Here is a 15906-nt window from a genome sequence, read left to right on the forward strand (position 1 = left end):
CTCCCTAGAGACCAGGAAAGACTAAAATCCCACCATACCTGGTAGCATGTCAACAAAAATCTACCTCAAACTCAAAATCTGCCCAACACAGGTCAGCTTCCAACCCAGATGGAGTTGAGGCAAAGAACAGGAAAAAAGACTACATAAGCTTATGAGAAACATAAGCTTATTTCTCACCCACCCAAAAGTTCAATAGGAGTGCTTCCGGTCAGCAGGTGGTTTCCCACAGGGAGATTCAAGGACCCAGGCTCTTTTATCAAATGGTTCCATCCTCACCTAGGACCTTAGAATCCTTTGCACTTAGTTGCTGGATAAGTAATGAGTGTGGAGGACAGGCATGGGAGGTGTGAGGTGGGGGCCGGTTTAGAAGTGGTACACTTTTACTCTTTTTTTTTTTTTTTTTTTTTACAAAGAATCAACTTTATTGAACATCCAAGGTCAATTTCTCTTCTTGCTCTTGCCTGTGACCTTGGCTGGTGTGAGGACTGGAGCTGCTGCCTGATACAGAGTGGAGATCTTGTTGATATAGCACAGGCCAACCATGGAGAATATGAAGCAGGTAGTGACACAGACTCGGTGGATGAGGCCAGACGCAAAGAGGGCCAACAGGAGGCACAGGAGAATCTCAGGGAAGGTCTTTGCTTGGGATCCTTTGCCAAACACAAGATTCTCCAGAATCTTGAAGGCAGTGAGGGAGAGCACGAAGAGACCTGAGCCATGCAGGCCACCCTGGATGGTAAGCCACTCGGTGGAGGCCAGCTGATGGATCTACATCTGCATCCCAGTGAAGAGCAGCAGGGACAGGAGGGAGGAGATCGCCAGTGAGGTGTGTCTGTACCCACCACCATCATGCCCTGCCTGTGAGTCAAATTGGCGCCTCTGGCCAAGAAAACGGCACTTTTACTCTTATTCAATTGGCTGGAGCTTAGTCACATGACCAACCAACTGCAAGGGAAGCTGGAAAATGGAGCTACCTGTGTGGCCAGGGAAAAAAAATCCCAGGAAAAGGATTTACTGAGTGTGTATGAAATGTTAGTCAGTTCTCAGTGATTTTAGAACAGAAGCAACAGTGCTCTGTAAATTTCCTTTTTCTATGCATGTGTAGTTATTGGTGTTGCTGTTTTTACTATCATGGTGTTTGCATAGTGTTTTGGGGATTGTATTTTGTTTGTTTTGTTTTAGGATGGATTTTTTTTTTCTTGTTTTTTCTGTAGCGAAGAATGCACTTAGAGGTACTGCATGAGATCCAATTCCTACAAGTGACCACAAGTCATTTCATTTCCTCATTGTTGCATAAAATAATAATTTGGGCAAGTTGCAGCTGGAAGTAATTTTTTTAAAAAGCCAAATGAGAGGTCTCAAGCAAAATAGAAGATTATTTCTCCCACACATTAAAGTCTAGGTAGGCAGTCTCAGTTTGGTGCAAAGTCAAGCTCCTCCTACTTAGTTGCTCCACTGTATATAATCTCAATCTCATGTCCCAAGATGACACCAGGAAGGACTGAAGAAAAAGGTAAAGTCACATGCGTTCTGTCTCTTAAGTAAGATTCCTAGAAGCTGCTACACAACATCCCATTGTCCAGAACCTAGCCACAGGATCACACTGCACTTACAGGAAGACTGTGAAATATGGGCTTTATTTGGGACAACTATGTATTAATACAACTAAAATCCTATTGCTGAAGAAGGAAAGAACATTGTATCTGAACTCATTGGGAATTGAACTTGGTTATCTCCAAGGACCTTTATTGTTGTTCTGAGTTTCTATAAAACCAGTAACACAAACACAAAAACAATAGCAAATTGTACATTTTAAAAAGTCGCTTAAAAAACAGCACATCAATTTGTTAACAATAACCCATGGCTAATGTATTTGTAAAGTTTAAAATCACATCAATAAGAATATCTCCAAATATATATAATGTAGTTTCAGAATTCTATCCACTGAATTTCCTTAGAGTGGGACAATTGTTAATTATTTTCCCACGCGTTCATGTGACAACGTTTTCTGCAAATGTGGAGAAATATTGGGGGGGGATCTGTAACCTCTTTCATTGCTAACAAAAATAGTAAAGTCTGCAGAAAAATTTCTGTAACTAGCTGTGCAACCAAGGAAGAATCACCCCACTCCTTCATTCATTTATTCAACCTTTCCCTTGTTCATCTATCCCATAACTTCATATTTTCTAAGTACCTGTCTGCTCAGTACCAGATATGAGGATATAAACATCATTTTTCCATCTTCATTGGAAACAACTGTAGCCTGGCATATGGCTGACCAACTACATGACCTTTCCCAGCCTCTTTTGCTGTTAAGTGTGGCCCTAGGACCATGTTTTTTCTAAAGAAATGTGAGTGGACACAATGTGAGCCACTTCAAGACCCAGCCCATAAGATCTCCCACCTGTGCTTCCCCATACTGTTTTTCCCTTTCCATTTCCTTGTTGAATGGCAAAAACCAGAGTCACCTCGGAAGTCATGCTTTGAAAATGGCAGCGCTATCGTTAGCCTGGGTCCCTAAATTACTACATGGAGTGGAGCACTGAGTGACCTCCCTTCCGCAACCTTGGATAGCTGTCCCAGATAAAGGAAGAGATAAACTGCTTTTGTGTTTGAGCCAACATGTTTTGGGATCTATTTCCTAAAGTAATTTAGTCTAATTCAATTCCAGAGTATCACCAACCCCAATAGGCACCATTCACACTGTGCTTTATCTGCCCCTGGAGCACAACAGCCAAATTAATAAACTAGATAAATGTGATGTGCATTCTAGGCAGAGAATCCCCAATGTAGATATATGACTGGATCTGTGTCCTCATTTATAAAGTGGAAAGGCATCCTTTCCAACTCTAACATGTGTGATTCTCTGGGATAGACCACAGCAGGCAGCAGAGAACTCTAAAAGAGTAAACTCTTCTGGAATCAATGGTTTCAAAGAGAATGTTCTTTCCCTGAAAGCCAGAGAGGGTAGCAGCCTGTCAAAGAGTCCAAGGAATTCTTTTCTTCATGATCGATGGAAATGGGGGGGGTGGGGTAAAGAGGAAGTGGGTATAGAGAGAGATCAACTGAGGCCAACACTTAAGGCTAATGGAAAAGATGAAATTCTGATTTACTCACACAGAGCAACCTGCACACATCTCCCAACTTTATCTCACGGAGAGAGCACTAGATGGGGAATCAGGAGGTCTGAAATTTTACCTCCACCTTCACCTTCCTGTGCAACCTTGAGCAAGTCAGCAAACTCTGTGAACTTCAGTTCTGTGACAATAATGGGAAAGAGGACTAGCCATAGCCTCTTATTTCATAGATGTGACAGAGGAAATATGATCAGCATGGAAAGCAACCTAAAATCTTTGGAAGAAAGACCTTCAGAATGATCACATGGATAAAAGCATTGGTCCTTTAGAAGTCACATAAAGTAGAGCAGTACTCACACTAACACACTAAGTGCTGGGTTGGAAGATAATTAGTTAAACCTAGTGTCTTTGAACTGCTGTGCTGGGATTTTAAAATGAGTTTTTTGGGGAAAACCCTCCAGTATAATGGCAGAGAAAATGGCAGAATAAGGAATTCCAAAAGCCCACACTTCCATAAAGGCAATTTTTTTAATAAGCAAAAACTGTCAGAATCAACCTTTCTAAAACTCTGGAAACTAGATAAAAGCTTGCAGCAACCCAGGGAGCACTTATTCAAGAAGCCAGCTGAATCTCAGTAAGGACAAAGAGCTTTGTGGAGTTTTCACTTACCCCTAGTTCCATCCCACGCTTACCATCTCAGCAGTAGTCTTGAAAATAATAGCCCACATCGTCAGAACTAATACAGGAGGGAGCAAATGGACCTAATTTACAAATTGTCCTTAGTTGATGGCGGTGGCTTCCAGAAGTCCTGTTGAAAATATTTGACTTTATCTTGCCAGCCTGACTAAAAGTTGCCTTATGCCAAAGTCACTACCAAAGGGCATTTATCAATAACACTTACAGGCAAATGTTTTAGTCTCTGCTGCCTAAGGCAATGGATAACAGTTGGGCACACAATAGGCTAACCCAAAAGCTTGGGAGGAAAGGCTGGGGAGTGAGATGCTTTGGGAAATAAGAGCTTTGTAAAGATTCAGTATATTCTTGGCAATCTAGAAGACCATGTGCATACCCAAGGTTGTGTGTGTGCCCAGGTAAGACCTGAGGAGGCTCTAATAGAGTTCTTATCTCTGGTTGACCTTGAGGCTGTGCACAAGCAGCATGTAAAGCAGTGTTGTAAAATCCCTAGCTGAGTGTTGAAGACATGCCCAACATACACACTTAATCCTTCTGCAAAGACTGGGTGTTTTTGTTTTTGCCATTGTTCCAAGTGTTTAAGGAAATCTCTGTCTAATTAGCTGACTACTAAGCTAATGGAACAGAGACTTCAGTGGCCACATATGACAAAGAATACAGAATTTACTAAATTAGTTTAGAAAAGTCACTAAGCAAACAGCAACAATAGCAAATGCTAAAGAGGTGGTAAAATCTGATTTCCAGAGTTGCCACATAATATTGCAAGTATAGAGTTTTAATAAAAAATTACAAGGCATGCAAAGAAATAAGAAAAATTTCCCACAGGCAGAAAAAAATGGAATCAATAGAAACTGACCCTGAAGAAGCCCATACATTGGACTTACTAGATAAGGACTTTGAGATCAGTTCAAAGAACTAAAGGAAACTCTGTTTAAAGAACTAAAGGAGGCCAGGGACAGTGGCTCATGCCTGTAATCCCAGCACTTTGGAAGGATTGCTTGAACCCAGGAGTTTGAGACCAGTCTGGGCAACATAGTGAGGACTCATCTCTATAAAAATAAACAAATGAATAAATAAAAAATGTTTAAAAGAAGAACTAAAGGAAAGCATGAGAATGATGTATCACCAAAATAGAAAATAGCAATAAAGAAATAGAAACTATAAAAAGGAACCAAATCGAAATTCTGGAGTTGAAAAGTATAGTAACTGAAAAATTTTACTAGAGGAATATAGCAGAAGATTTTATCTGGCAGACAAAGGAATGAGCAAACTTGAAGATAGTTCAGTTGAGATTATTTAATCTAAGCAACAGAAAGAAAAAAGAATGAAGAAAAATGAACAGAACCTATGAGATCTGTGGGACATCATCAAGCATACCAACATAAGCATGATAGTCCCAGAAGGAGAGAAGAGAAAGAAAGGGACAGACAGAAAAGAACATTTGATAAAATAATGAACAAAAACTTCCCAAATTTGATGAAAAGCATAAATGTACACATCCAAGAAACTCAATGAATTCCAAGCAGGAAAACCTCAAAGAGATCCATGATGATACACATTATAATCAAAGTGCTGCAAGATAAAGAGAGAATCTTGAAAACATCAACAAAGAAGCAACTCATCATGTACAAGGGACCCTCAATAAGATTAACAGCTGATTTCTGATCAGAAATCATGGAAGCCAAAAGACAGTAGGATGACATATTCAAAGTGCTGAAAAAAAGAAAAATAAACACTTCTCAACTGAGATTCTACATCTGACAAAACCATCCTTCAGAAATGAAGGAGAAATTAGACATTCCCAGATAAAGTGAGTTTTGTTGTCTGACAATATTCTCAAGTGCTATGAAATGAGCCTCCAGTTTACACTGAATACTATTTTACAAAACCATGACTCTCCTACCAGGATGGGAAAAGGCCATGGTCCTCAGTTTGGTCATTGTCCTGAACTGCCAATTAGCAGTCACTAATCTTCACCCCCATCATTAGAGATGCCACTTTTGCCCCCACTCACCCCAAATAAAAACAAACCCAGGGCTAGATTCAGAGGGACTGGCCCCTAGACTCCTTTCCCAGATGTCCTAAAGGGCAGTACAAGGGCCCTGGGAAAAAAAAAAAAAACATATAATCCACCTCTCAATTTTTCAGTTGAGAAAGCTAAGGTTCAGAGAGATGAAGTGACTTTCCTGAACCTACCCAGGTGGCTGGTTGTCCTGGCTCCACAGGCATTGTTGACCTCTCCTTCCTCCACCCTCTATAATCATTTTTTAAATCAAGCTCAAATCTATATAGAAGAGTTAGTTTAGTCAGACATCTGTGAAATATCAGAAGAAAGAAAAAAGGAGATGGAGAGAAGAGAATATGAAGACAGAGAAGGAAAAAACAGAATGAAGAGAAATGAAGAGACTAGGACAAAAAAAGGAAAGGAGAAAAGAAAAAGCTTACAGGAAAAAGAAGACAGAAGAGGAATCAAGAGGAATATAAGGTAAGAAGGAAAGGAAGATATAGGAGGAGTCAAAGTGAGGAGTCAGGAAGCTCAGGGATACCTGGATTTATCCATAATCAACTCACAGTTTTCCTAGAATTGGAGGTGCCACATTCCCATACCTCAGAGAAGTTGCAAAGCAATGTCATCTTCTTTTGCACCATGAAATATAGAGGTCAACATGAGAGGTAGAATCTCTTGGTGGCATAGGGTCTTGGCCCACAGAACCCTGGCCACATCTCTCTATACTTTCTTTTGCTGATTAACACTATCATGGTAGCTCCAAGGGCCAGTTCAGGGCTTGACACTGGCCCAGCAATAAACGCTATCTTTGTTTTGTTTTTTGTTTTTGTTTCTGTTTTATTGAGACAGAGTCTTGCCTGGGCTGGAGCACAGTGGCACCAGCACAGATCACTGCAGCTTCTACCTCCAGGGCTCAAACGGTCCTGCCATCTCAGCCTTCTAAGTAGCCATGACTACAGGCACACATCACCACGCCCAGCTAATTTTTTGATTTGTTTTTGTAGAGATGACGATTTGCCATGTTGCCCAGGCTGGTTTCAAACTCAAGGCAATCCACCTGCCTTGGCCTCCCAAAGTGCTGGGATTACATTGAGTCACCATGCCCAGCCTTACCCTTGTTCTTATAACACAGCTAAAATTTTGCCAGAACTTCAAAAAGGATTTTACTAAAAATGGTTCCTTCCAATATTCCCTGCTACCTTCTTGGTTCAGTCCCCACCTGGCTTCATCCTCCAATCTAGAGCCCTACAGCTGCCTCAGGCCGCTACCCTGGTTTAGTTGCTCATCTGGACCTCTTCCCTTCCCTCTTGACAGTCCTTTGATTTGGGTAGAACCCAGAAATAAGATACCCTGGTAGGGTCATTTATACCAGATACCATTCCTTGACTTCTATCTCTTCCTAACAGCCCATAGATTTTCCTTTGGCTACTCATCTCTCCCCCTTGCATAGCAGCCATGTAGGTTTGGCTCATACTGACCCCAGCCCCAGCTTCAGGGGAGGATCCTGATCGTCTTAATACCAGCAATATAACTCCACCCCTCTTGCCACAGTAATTGCTTAAAAGAATGGTCATGTAACCCAGGCCTAGATCAACATGGCAGTCTGCACGCAGTCATGATTGGTTTAGGTTTGTTAAATCACAGAGAAGTGTAGAACTTATGGACCTAAGTCTGTTAAAGGAAGAGAAGATTGCTTTCTCTCTCTGTTTTGACTGAGTGATATGAGGTTTGTAATCTGGAACTGCTACAGTCATTTTGCTACCAAGAGGGAAGAAGATAGCCTGAGGGCAAGGCCACCACACTGAGGAGGGCTGACTTTTGAGAATTCCGGAGAAAGTAAGCCAGAGCCTTGATCCAATTATACTTGAAGGTTGCCCTACCTCTAGATATTTCATTTATGTGAACCAAAAACATTTTCCAATCATTGGATATTCTGTTTCTTGGGACCAAAAGCATCTTACTGACACTACATTCCACTGGCTTCAATCCTGTCAGAAATCACAGGCCCTTATCCCATATTTCCTTTTATCAAGGAAATCCAGGCTGACCTTCTGCAGAGTGCTAGGGGTGATGCTTCAAACAAATACCAACGGCACACAGGGAATTTTATCCTAGAACTAGATCACTTGAATTCTTAGCTCTGATGACTGCCAGCCAGTTTCCCAATACTGGAATCCTCCTAGGCAGTGCTTCTGCCCCCATACCCATTATTTATAAATATCCTACCCACTTCTGGAATGTGCTATAGTCATATACCATATGATGTGTAATGAGGGCATTGCTTACCAATGAGAACTTGGAAAATCCACATGTGGGATATTTAGTTTCTCAATAACTGAGCAGGGAGAATTACTTTATCTCCAAATCAGGAAAATAGGAGATCTTTGATGAGATAGAAAAAAAGTGACAGAAACTGAGTACGGTGGTTCACGCCCATGATCCCAGTACTTTGGGAGGCCGAGGTGAGCAGGTCACTTGAGGTCAGGAGTTTGAGACCAGCCTAGCCAACATGGTGAAACCCCATCTCTACTAAAAATACAAAAATCAGCTGGCGTGGTAGTGGGCACCTGTAATCCCACCTACTCGTGAGGCTGAGACAGGAGAATTGCTTGAACCCAGGAGGTGGAGGTTGCAGTGAGCCAAGATCATGCCAATGGACTCCAGCCTGGGTGACAAGAGCGAAAGTCCATTTCAAAAAAACAAAAAAGAAAAGAAAAAATAAAAAAGTGATAGAGGCCCAGTTATCATAGTGTGCTCTAAGAAGCAATCAGTATTAGCAACATAGGGGCCTGTTTTGCTGCTGTATTCTGTGAAGCTGACCTGGGAAGGGCTACCTTCTTGCATTTCCTATGCCAGAGTGATGACTGACAGCTGGAGCTAGAGGCTAAGAGGAGGAAGAATCAAGACTTTGAGAGAAAATCAGAGTGTAAAAAGATGGGGGGGAGTGGTAATGAGGAGGGAAGAAAATAAAAGATCAGAGAGAAGAAACTTCCTGATGCTCCTCTAAGGTGAATCCAGTATAGACCCATTAGGTGACCCAAGGTGATAGGGTTTGGATCTGTGACTCTGCCCAAATCTCATGTTGAATTGTAATCCCCAGTGTTGGAGGTGGGGTCTGGTGGGAGGTGATTGGATCATGGGGGTGGATTTCTCATGAATGCTTTAGCACTATCTCCTTGGTGCTGTTCTCATGATACTGAATGAGTGAGTTCTCATGAGATGTTGTTTAAAAGTGTGTAGAACCCCCACCCCTCGCTCCTGCTCCTGCCATGTGAACACCTTACTCCCCCTTTGCCTTCTGCCATGATTAGAAGCTTCCTGGGGCCTCTCCAGAAGTAGAAGCCACTATACTTCCTGTGCAGCCTGCAGAACTGTGAGCCAATGAAACCTCTTTTCTCTATACATTACCTGGTCTCAGGTATTTCCTTATAGCAGTGCAAAAATGGATTAATACACAAGAGGGGGAAGCAATAATTTTCATATTTCTCAGTACTTCGTGTATGTGCTTGATAGGCTATTAGTATAATTTTCTTTCTGGCAATGATCTGCACCTTCCCACTTCATACATTGCTATTAGTCCCCTTTATTTAGTCTCCACTTCTTTCCTGATAATAAAACTTGCAATTTATAGCTGGGTACATGCTGCTCAAAATAAAACTACATTGTCCAGCTTCCCTTGCAGCTAGATGTACTATGTAACTAAGTTTCAGCTAATAAATATAATTGGACGTGTTGTATGCAAATTTCTAGAAGTGTTCTTCAAGGAAGAAGATTCCTTTCTTCTCTATTCCTCCTTCCTGATGACAGGAATACGGATATGATGACTGGAGCTTGCACAACCACCTTGGACCAAGAGGCAGCATGCTAAAGTTGGTGGAGCAGCCAGACAGGAGCCTGAAATTTACATGATTTTGAGTAGCTATCTAGTCCTAGATTTCTGACTCCAGACTTCATTTAATTAAAAGAGAGATAAACTCTGATCTTATTTTAGTTACCAATTTCTTGGGTTTTCTGGCACATGTGCTTGCATCTAATTCTAACTTCAAAACTACCTTTCCATATTCAAAGAGCATAATCTTTCTTCCTGGAACCCTACAGTCCTTTTGTTTGTGTAATTTGCATTCATTCTCTTAATATTTCCTTGGGGTATAGTATTAAGTCTGACCATTCTTACTTCAAAAAAGGACAGAAAAATTATATGACTCAGTTGAAAGTACAGCCTAAGGCAATGAATGGGCTTAGCCAAGAAGGTGCAGTGCATGCTGTTCCCACCAGAGGGTATTATGGACAGGTAAGTTGCAATACAGCTAGGCACTGGATGCAGGAAGTGTTCAGCCACATAGATCCCTAGATGAATTTGTGTGGACTCAGGAGGCTTCCAGAGATGTTCTCACTTTTAGTTCAGATTCTTTTCAGGCTGCCTCTCTGAGGAAGAGCCCAGAAGCAGAAAAGGTCTGTTTAAAACCCACAGCTGTCTTTTTTTCATAGCTAAGGAGGAGATAAGCTATTGAAAAACAGAGCTTAATTTTTCCACTTCCCAGCCTATTGAATCAGTACCAGAAATATTTTTACCTAATTTTTATGAATAATCTGGAAGAATATGATGAAATCTCCAGATTTTCATAAGACCCTATGCTCTTGAGGGAGTGAAGGACCAAGAGGATGTGAACAAATTCAGGAGGATCTCATGAAGGCTCGTGAGAAAAAGACCAGTAAACTGAAGTAAGTGATGGCCAGACTGGAGATGGATAATAACCCACCTAAATGTGTGAGTTGGGAGCTGAAGGTGAAGGCACAGAGATTATTCTTAGCTACTCTCCAAAGACATTAACTAATGAACTGGTGTAGTCAAGAAGTCCAATGCAATTCAATTGCACAACATTAATCAAGAGTCTATAATGTACCAGGCATCATACCCAGTGCCAGTTTGCAAATATGTGCATAACGTGGGCCCTGGCATCATGGGGTACATAGCCTATTTCCAAATGTCAACAGGAAGAGGTTTGGAAATACTCTTCTTCCCTGTTCTCTGAAACACTGTGTGCAAAATGGATCACTATGCTCAAAGGAAGCCATAACAGACCTGGAGAAGGTCCAAAGAAGAGGAAGAACAAGAGGGCAAGTGTCTGCCACCATGCACTTGTTACATATGTCACCTCCTCTGTGAAGTCCTCCACGATTGATTCCCCTAGATAGAATTGACTTACTTTTGTTTTTTTTTTTTTTTGAGTTGGAGTCTTGCTCTGTTGCCCAGGCTGGAGTGCAATGGTGTGGTCTCGGCTCATTGCAAGCTCCACCTCCCGGGTTCATGCCATTCTCCTGCCTCAGCCTCTTGAATAGCTGGGACTACAGGTACCCGCCACTGCACCTGGCTAATTTTTTGTATTTTTAGTAGAGACAGGGTTTAATCATGTTAGCCAGGATGGTCTCAATCTCCTGACCTTGTGATCCACCCGCCTCAGCCTCCCAAAGTGTTGGGATTACAGGCGTGAGCCACCGCGCCCAGCCTGAATTGACTTACTTTTACTTGAGTGTTTCACAGTACTTTGTGAACAATTCTATCATGACACTTTATTTCAAGTAATTTTATTATTTTATTTTATTTTATTATTTTTGAGATGGAGTCTCACTCTATTGCCCAAGCTGGAGTGCAGTGGCGCGGTCTCAGCTCACTGAAGCCTCTGCCTCCTGGGTTCCAGCGATTCTCCTGCCTCAGTCTCCAGGGCAGCTGGGATTACAGGCGCGTGCCACCACGTCCAGCTAATTTTTGTATTTTTAGTAGAAACGGGGTTTCACCATGTTGGCCAGGCTGGTCTCGAACTCCTGACCTCAGGTCATCCACCCGCCCTGGCCTCCCAAAGTGCTGGGATTACGTGTGTGAGCCACCACGTCCAGCTGTAATTTTGAAAAAAGATATCTTCCAAAATACCTGAAGGCAAAGACCTTATTTATTTTTGTATATTTAATATTTAGTGTATTATGTACTTTGGTATAGTACATGCTTAATAAATATTTGCTAAATTAATGGAAAGATGGAAATAGATTCCATTGGTCTCCAAAGTTTTTGTTCATATGCTGAATCAGAAAAAATATCTGAGCATGACCCATATGTGTATTTTAAATATATAGTATATGATATTATGTACATTATAAACCACATAAAAATTATTAAAATTGAATAAGGTATAACATTAGCTCTAACATTTTCATATCTTATTTTTAACAGCAATACCAATAGTAGATGCAAATTCATATTTCAAATAACCCCCATAATTTTGATTTTTTTTGGTCTGGCCTTGTCTAATCTGATCAGGGTATTATTGTTTTCACCTCGTAACATGACAGATGAAGTGTCCAAGCCAGGAGCTGAAATGCCTACTCTGTCATTTTTTTTCCCATTGTTTGCTTGTATTAATTGTCTAGTTTTTCAATCTAAAGATTGTTGACAAAAATCTTTGAAAGTTTCTTAACCATTTGGGGATGGGTAATTTTTACTAAAGCTAGATCCCATTATCTTGGCACCCATAAACTCAAGCATTTCTGTAACACGAGGCACACAAATGGCTCAAGTCCCCACTTGCGATCCTGTTGGGGAACACCCCCTCTTCCCTTGGCATAGCTTGTATATAGCAGGTAACAAATACCCACCTGAAACACAGCCTGAAGGTGGGTGCCAGTGTCAAATCTTATATAAAACATTAGTAAAGGCTCACTTTACATTCTATAGGTAAAATTAAAATATGTTATTTTCGTGTCTCATCCCAAGGCATCATTTTGTGGACTGAGTCATCGATCTCAGGTATCTAGAGAGGCTCCCTTGAACCTTGACAAAAATATTTTTAATAGAGAAGAAAGACTAGATTTAGAAAGTGTACAGCTAGAGGCAGATACAGAAAAGCTAACTTCAATTAAATAACGTGGTTTCAAAGCATGGTGGCAAAAGTTCTTATACTTGTCCTATCAAGAGGCAGAATTTATCTCCCTTCTCTTCCAACTTGGGCAGGCCTCTGACAATTGGGATGAGGTGGAAGTGGTGTTATGTAACTTCCAAGGCTAGGTCATAAAAGGGTAGGCAGGTTCCACCTGATTTACTGGAACCCTCACTCGCTCACATGGGGAGCTCTGAGCCTTCCTGAGAGAAGCCCAACTGCCCTGAGGCCCATGATGTACTCTAGTTGATAGTTCCAGACCAGCCCAGCCTTCCAGCCCTCCCTGCCAAGGCACCAGATGTGCAAGAGAAGCTGTCCTGGACCCTCCAGACCAGCTCACTGGCCAACTAAATGCCCCATGGAACAGAAGAATCATCCAAGCGAGTGCTCTCTGAATTCCTCGTGCACAAAATCATGAGATATAAGAACATGGTTGTTGTTTTGGTTTGGTTTTGGTTTTGGGGGGTTTTTGGTTGTGGTTGGTTTTGTTTTGAGACAGGGTCTCACTCCATTGCCCAAGCTGGAGTTCAGAGGCACAATCACGGCTCACTGAAGCTTCAACCTCCTGGACTCAAGCCATTCTCCTACCTTGGCTTCCCAAGTAACTACAAGTGTGTGCCACCACACCTGGCTATTTTTTTTACTTTTTGTAGAGATAGGGTCTCGCCATGTTGGCCAGGCTGGTCTCAAACTCCTGGACTCAAGCGATCTTCCCACCTCAGCCTTCCAAAATGCTGGGATTACAGGTGTAAGACACTATGCCCAGCCTGTTGCTTTAAATCACTAAGTTTTGGGGTAAGTGGTTATGCAGCAGAGAATTACCAGACAATAAGGAAAGTGTTTCTCAAAACCCGAGGTCTCAAACGGTGGGACACACCACCTTGGGAGGGAGTAATTTTGGCCATTGTGTCAGTACTCAGTAAGAATTGGATAGGCCAGGCGCGGTGGCTCACGCCTGTAATCCCAGCACTTTGGGAGGCTGAGGCAGGTGGATCACCTGAGGTCAGGAGTTCGTGACCAGCCTGGCCAACATGGTGAAACTTCATCTCTACTAAAAATACAAAAATTAGCTGGGGATGGTGGCACATGCCTGTAATCCCAGCTACTCAGGAGGCTGAGGCAGGAAAATCACTCGAACCCAGGAGGTGGAGGTTGCATTGAGCCAAGATGGCACCACTGCACTCCAGTCTGGGTGACAGAGTGAGACTCTGTCTCAAAAAAAAAAAAAAAAAGAAGAAGAAGAAGAAGTGGAGAAACATTTACCAAGAGTGATGGGGAGGTAGCTGTGTTGCACAGAGTGCTGACCTTGCAGTCAGATGACACTAGTAAATCCTGCCACTTAGCAGCTAGGAATCCTTGGGTGAGTCACTTCACCAGTGTTCCTCACAGGGTTGCAGTGAGCATTAACGAGAGATAAACATCATCTGCAAACTAGAAGGGAACCTGCTGCTATCAAGTTGTCAAATTGCAGGAAGGATTCCTGCATTGGGTGAGCAATTGAATTAGGTAAGTGAACTCTGAGATTCTGTAAAAACAGGATCAGTCCTAATTCATGTAGTAAGGTATAAACATGTGTAAAAATATATGCTCTTGGTCCGGCGCAGTGGCCCATGCCTGTAATCCTGGCACTTCGGGAGGCCGAGGCAGGCAGATCACTTGAGGTCAGGAGTTCGAGACCAGCCTGGCCAACATGGTCAAACCCCATCTCTACTAAAAATACAAAAATCAGGCAGTTATGGTGGCCTGTACCTGTAATCCCAGGTACTCGGGAGGCTGAGGCAGGAGAAGCGCTTGAACCCGGGAGGTGGAGGTTGCAGTGAGTTGAGATGGTACCACTGCACTCCAGCCTGGGTGACTGAGCGAGACTTTCTCAAAAAAAAAAATGTATATATATATACACACATATGTATGTATGCTCCAACCTTATCGGTCCAGAGTCCATCTTTCCAAACACTGTTCAGAGTGAAATCCAGATGATCATCTGCCTTGTGGCTTTACCTAACCCCTGAGAGATGTTTAAAAACCCTATTAATCTCTTGGTGAAGGAAAGGGGGTATCTGCGGACCTCAAGTTAAAAGGATTTATTTTAAAACAGTGTTTCTCGCAGTGTGGTTCCAGCACCAGCAATATTAGCATTATCTTGGAAACTATCAGAAATGTAAATTCTTGCCCCCATCCCAGCAGATTCACTGAATCGGAAACTCTGGGGTGGGGCCCAGCAATCTATGCTTGAATAAGCCTCCAGGTGAGTCTGCTATGAGCTCAAGTTACCTTATGATTAGGCTGACAAAGTAAGCAAATCATAGACGCTGCAGATCCTGATGGCAGACCTCTGAGAAGAGGCGGAGGGTCTGGGGACAGTCCCAGAATGTGGGAGTGATGGAGAGCATCATTTATAACTTGCCCAAATTCTTCCACAGTGTTCCAGGTCTGGAAGGACCGTCAGTATTTCCGACATGTTTATGAAGGGCTGTTCATGATGCTCAGATAAAGAATCAGAAATATCGAGGGTTTGGGAGGAGAGTGGCTTGGAGAAGCTCAGTTGGAGAGAGGATGATGTGGGTTTCTATGAGATATTAAAGCCCTAAATACAGAGGAGAGGATTCCCAGACAGCTGCCTCACATCCCTGCCTGCAAACTCAGCTTCCATCCCAGGCCAGAGAGACGCGGAAGGTAAAGTTATGGCGCCACCTGCTGGAGAAATGTAGGCTCGGATTCCCTCCACTTGGAGATTTCCTTTCCTCTCTAACACTCAGCCCTAAAGCTCAATCCTCCAGAGACCCCAAACCTGCAAGGGTGCCATGTACCAACCAGATGGAAAACCACTGTCCTGCTTACCAATATGACTTCAGTTTTTCAAAGCTTGTGCTTTGGGGTCTGAGAATTGCAATGTTACAAGCCTAGCAGTCTTTCCCAAAGGAGACTAAGGATAGAATAAACATGTTCCAAGTCCCTTAAAAAGATAGGACCAGAGAAGGTTCATCTATCCATAAATAGTCAGCCCACCATAGTGAGGGTCCTCTTCCCAGACCAGGGACAGATGCTGCCGAGGCTCCGGGAAGAGTCATGGGCCCATGAGAGATGAACGCCTTTCCTGGCACGTGAGCCCTCAGAGATCCAAAGCCAGTACGGACACTGATGAATGTGCAAGCATTCCACTCTGTGTAGACTGGGTCTCAGGGGTTCCATAATGACCCAA

The 15906-nt window shown here is 42.6% G+C and overlaps 1 pseudogene; it reads right to left on the reverse strand.

Moving 5' to 3' along the window:
• Window positions 1-438: 438 nt before the first annotated feature.
• LOC116483239 (keratinocyte-associated protein 2-like) lies at window positions 439-8215 on the reverse strand (annotated as a pseudogene).
• Between the last annotated feature and the right edge of the window lie 7691 nt (window positions 8216-15906).

The sequence above is a fragment of the Hylobates moloch genome, unplaced genomic scaffold (genome assembly GCF_009828535.3).
Source record: "Hylobates moloch isolate HMO894 unplaced genomic scaffold, HMol_V3 SCAFFOLD_15, whole genome shotgun sequence".
In the NCBI taxonomy this organism is placed as follows: domain Eukaryota; kingdom Metazoa; phylum Chordata; class Mammalia; order Primates; family Hylobatidae; genus Hylobates; species Hylobates moloch.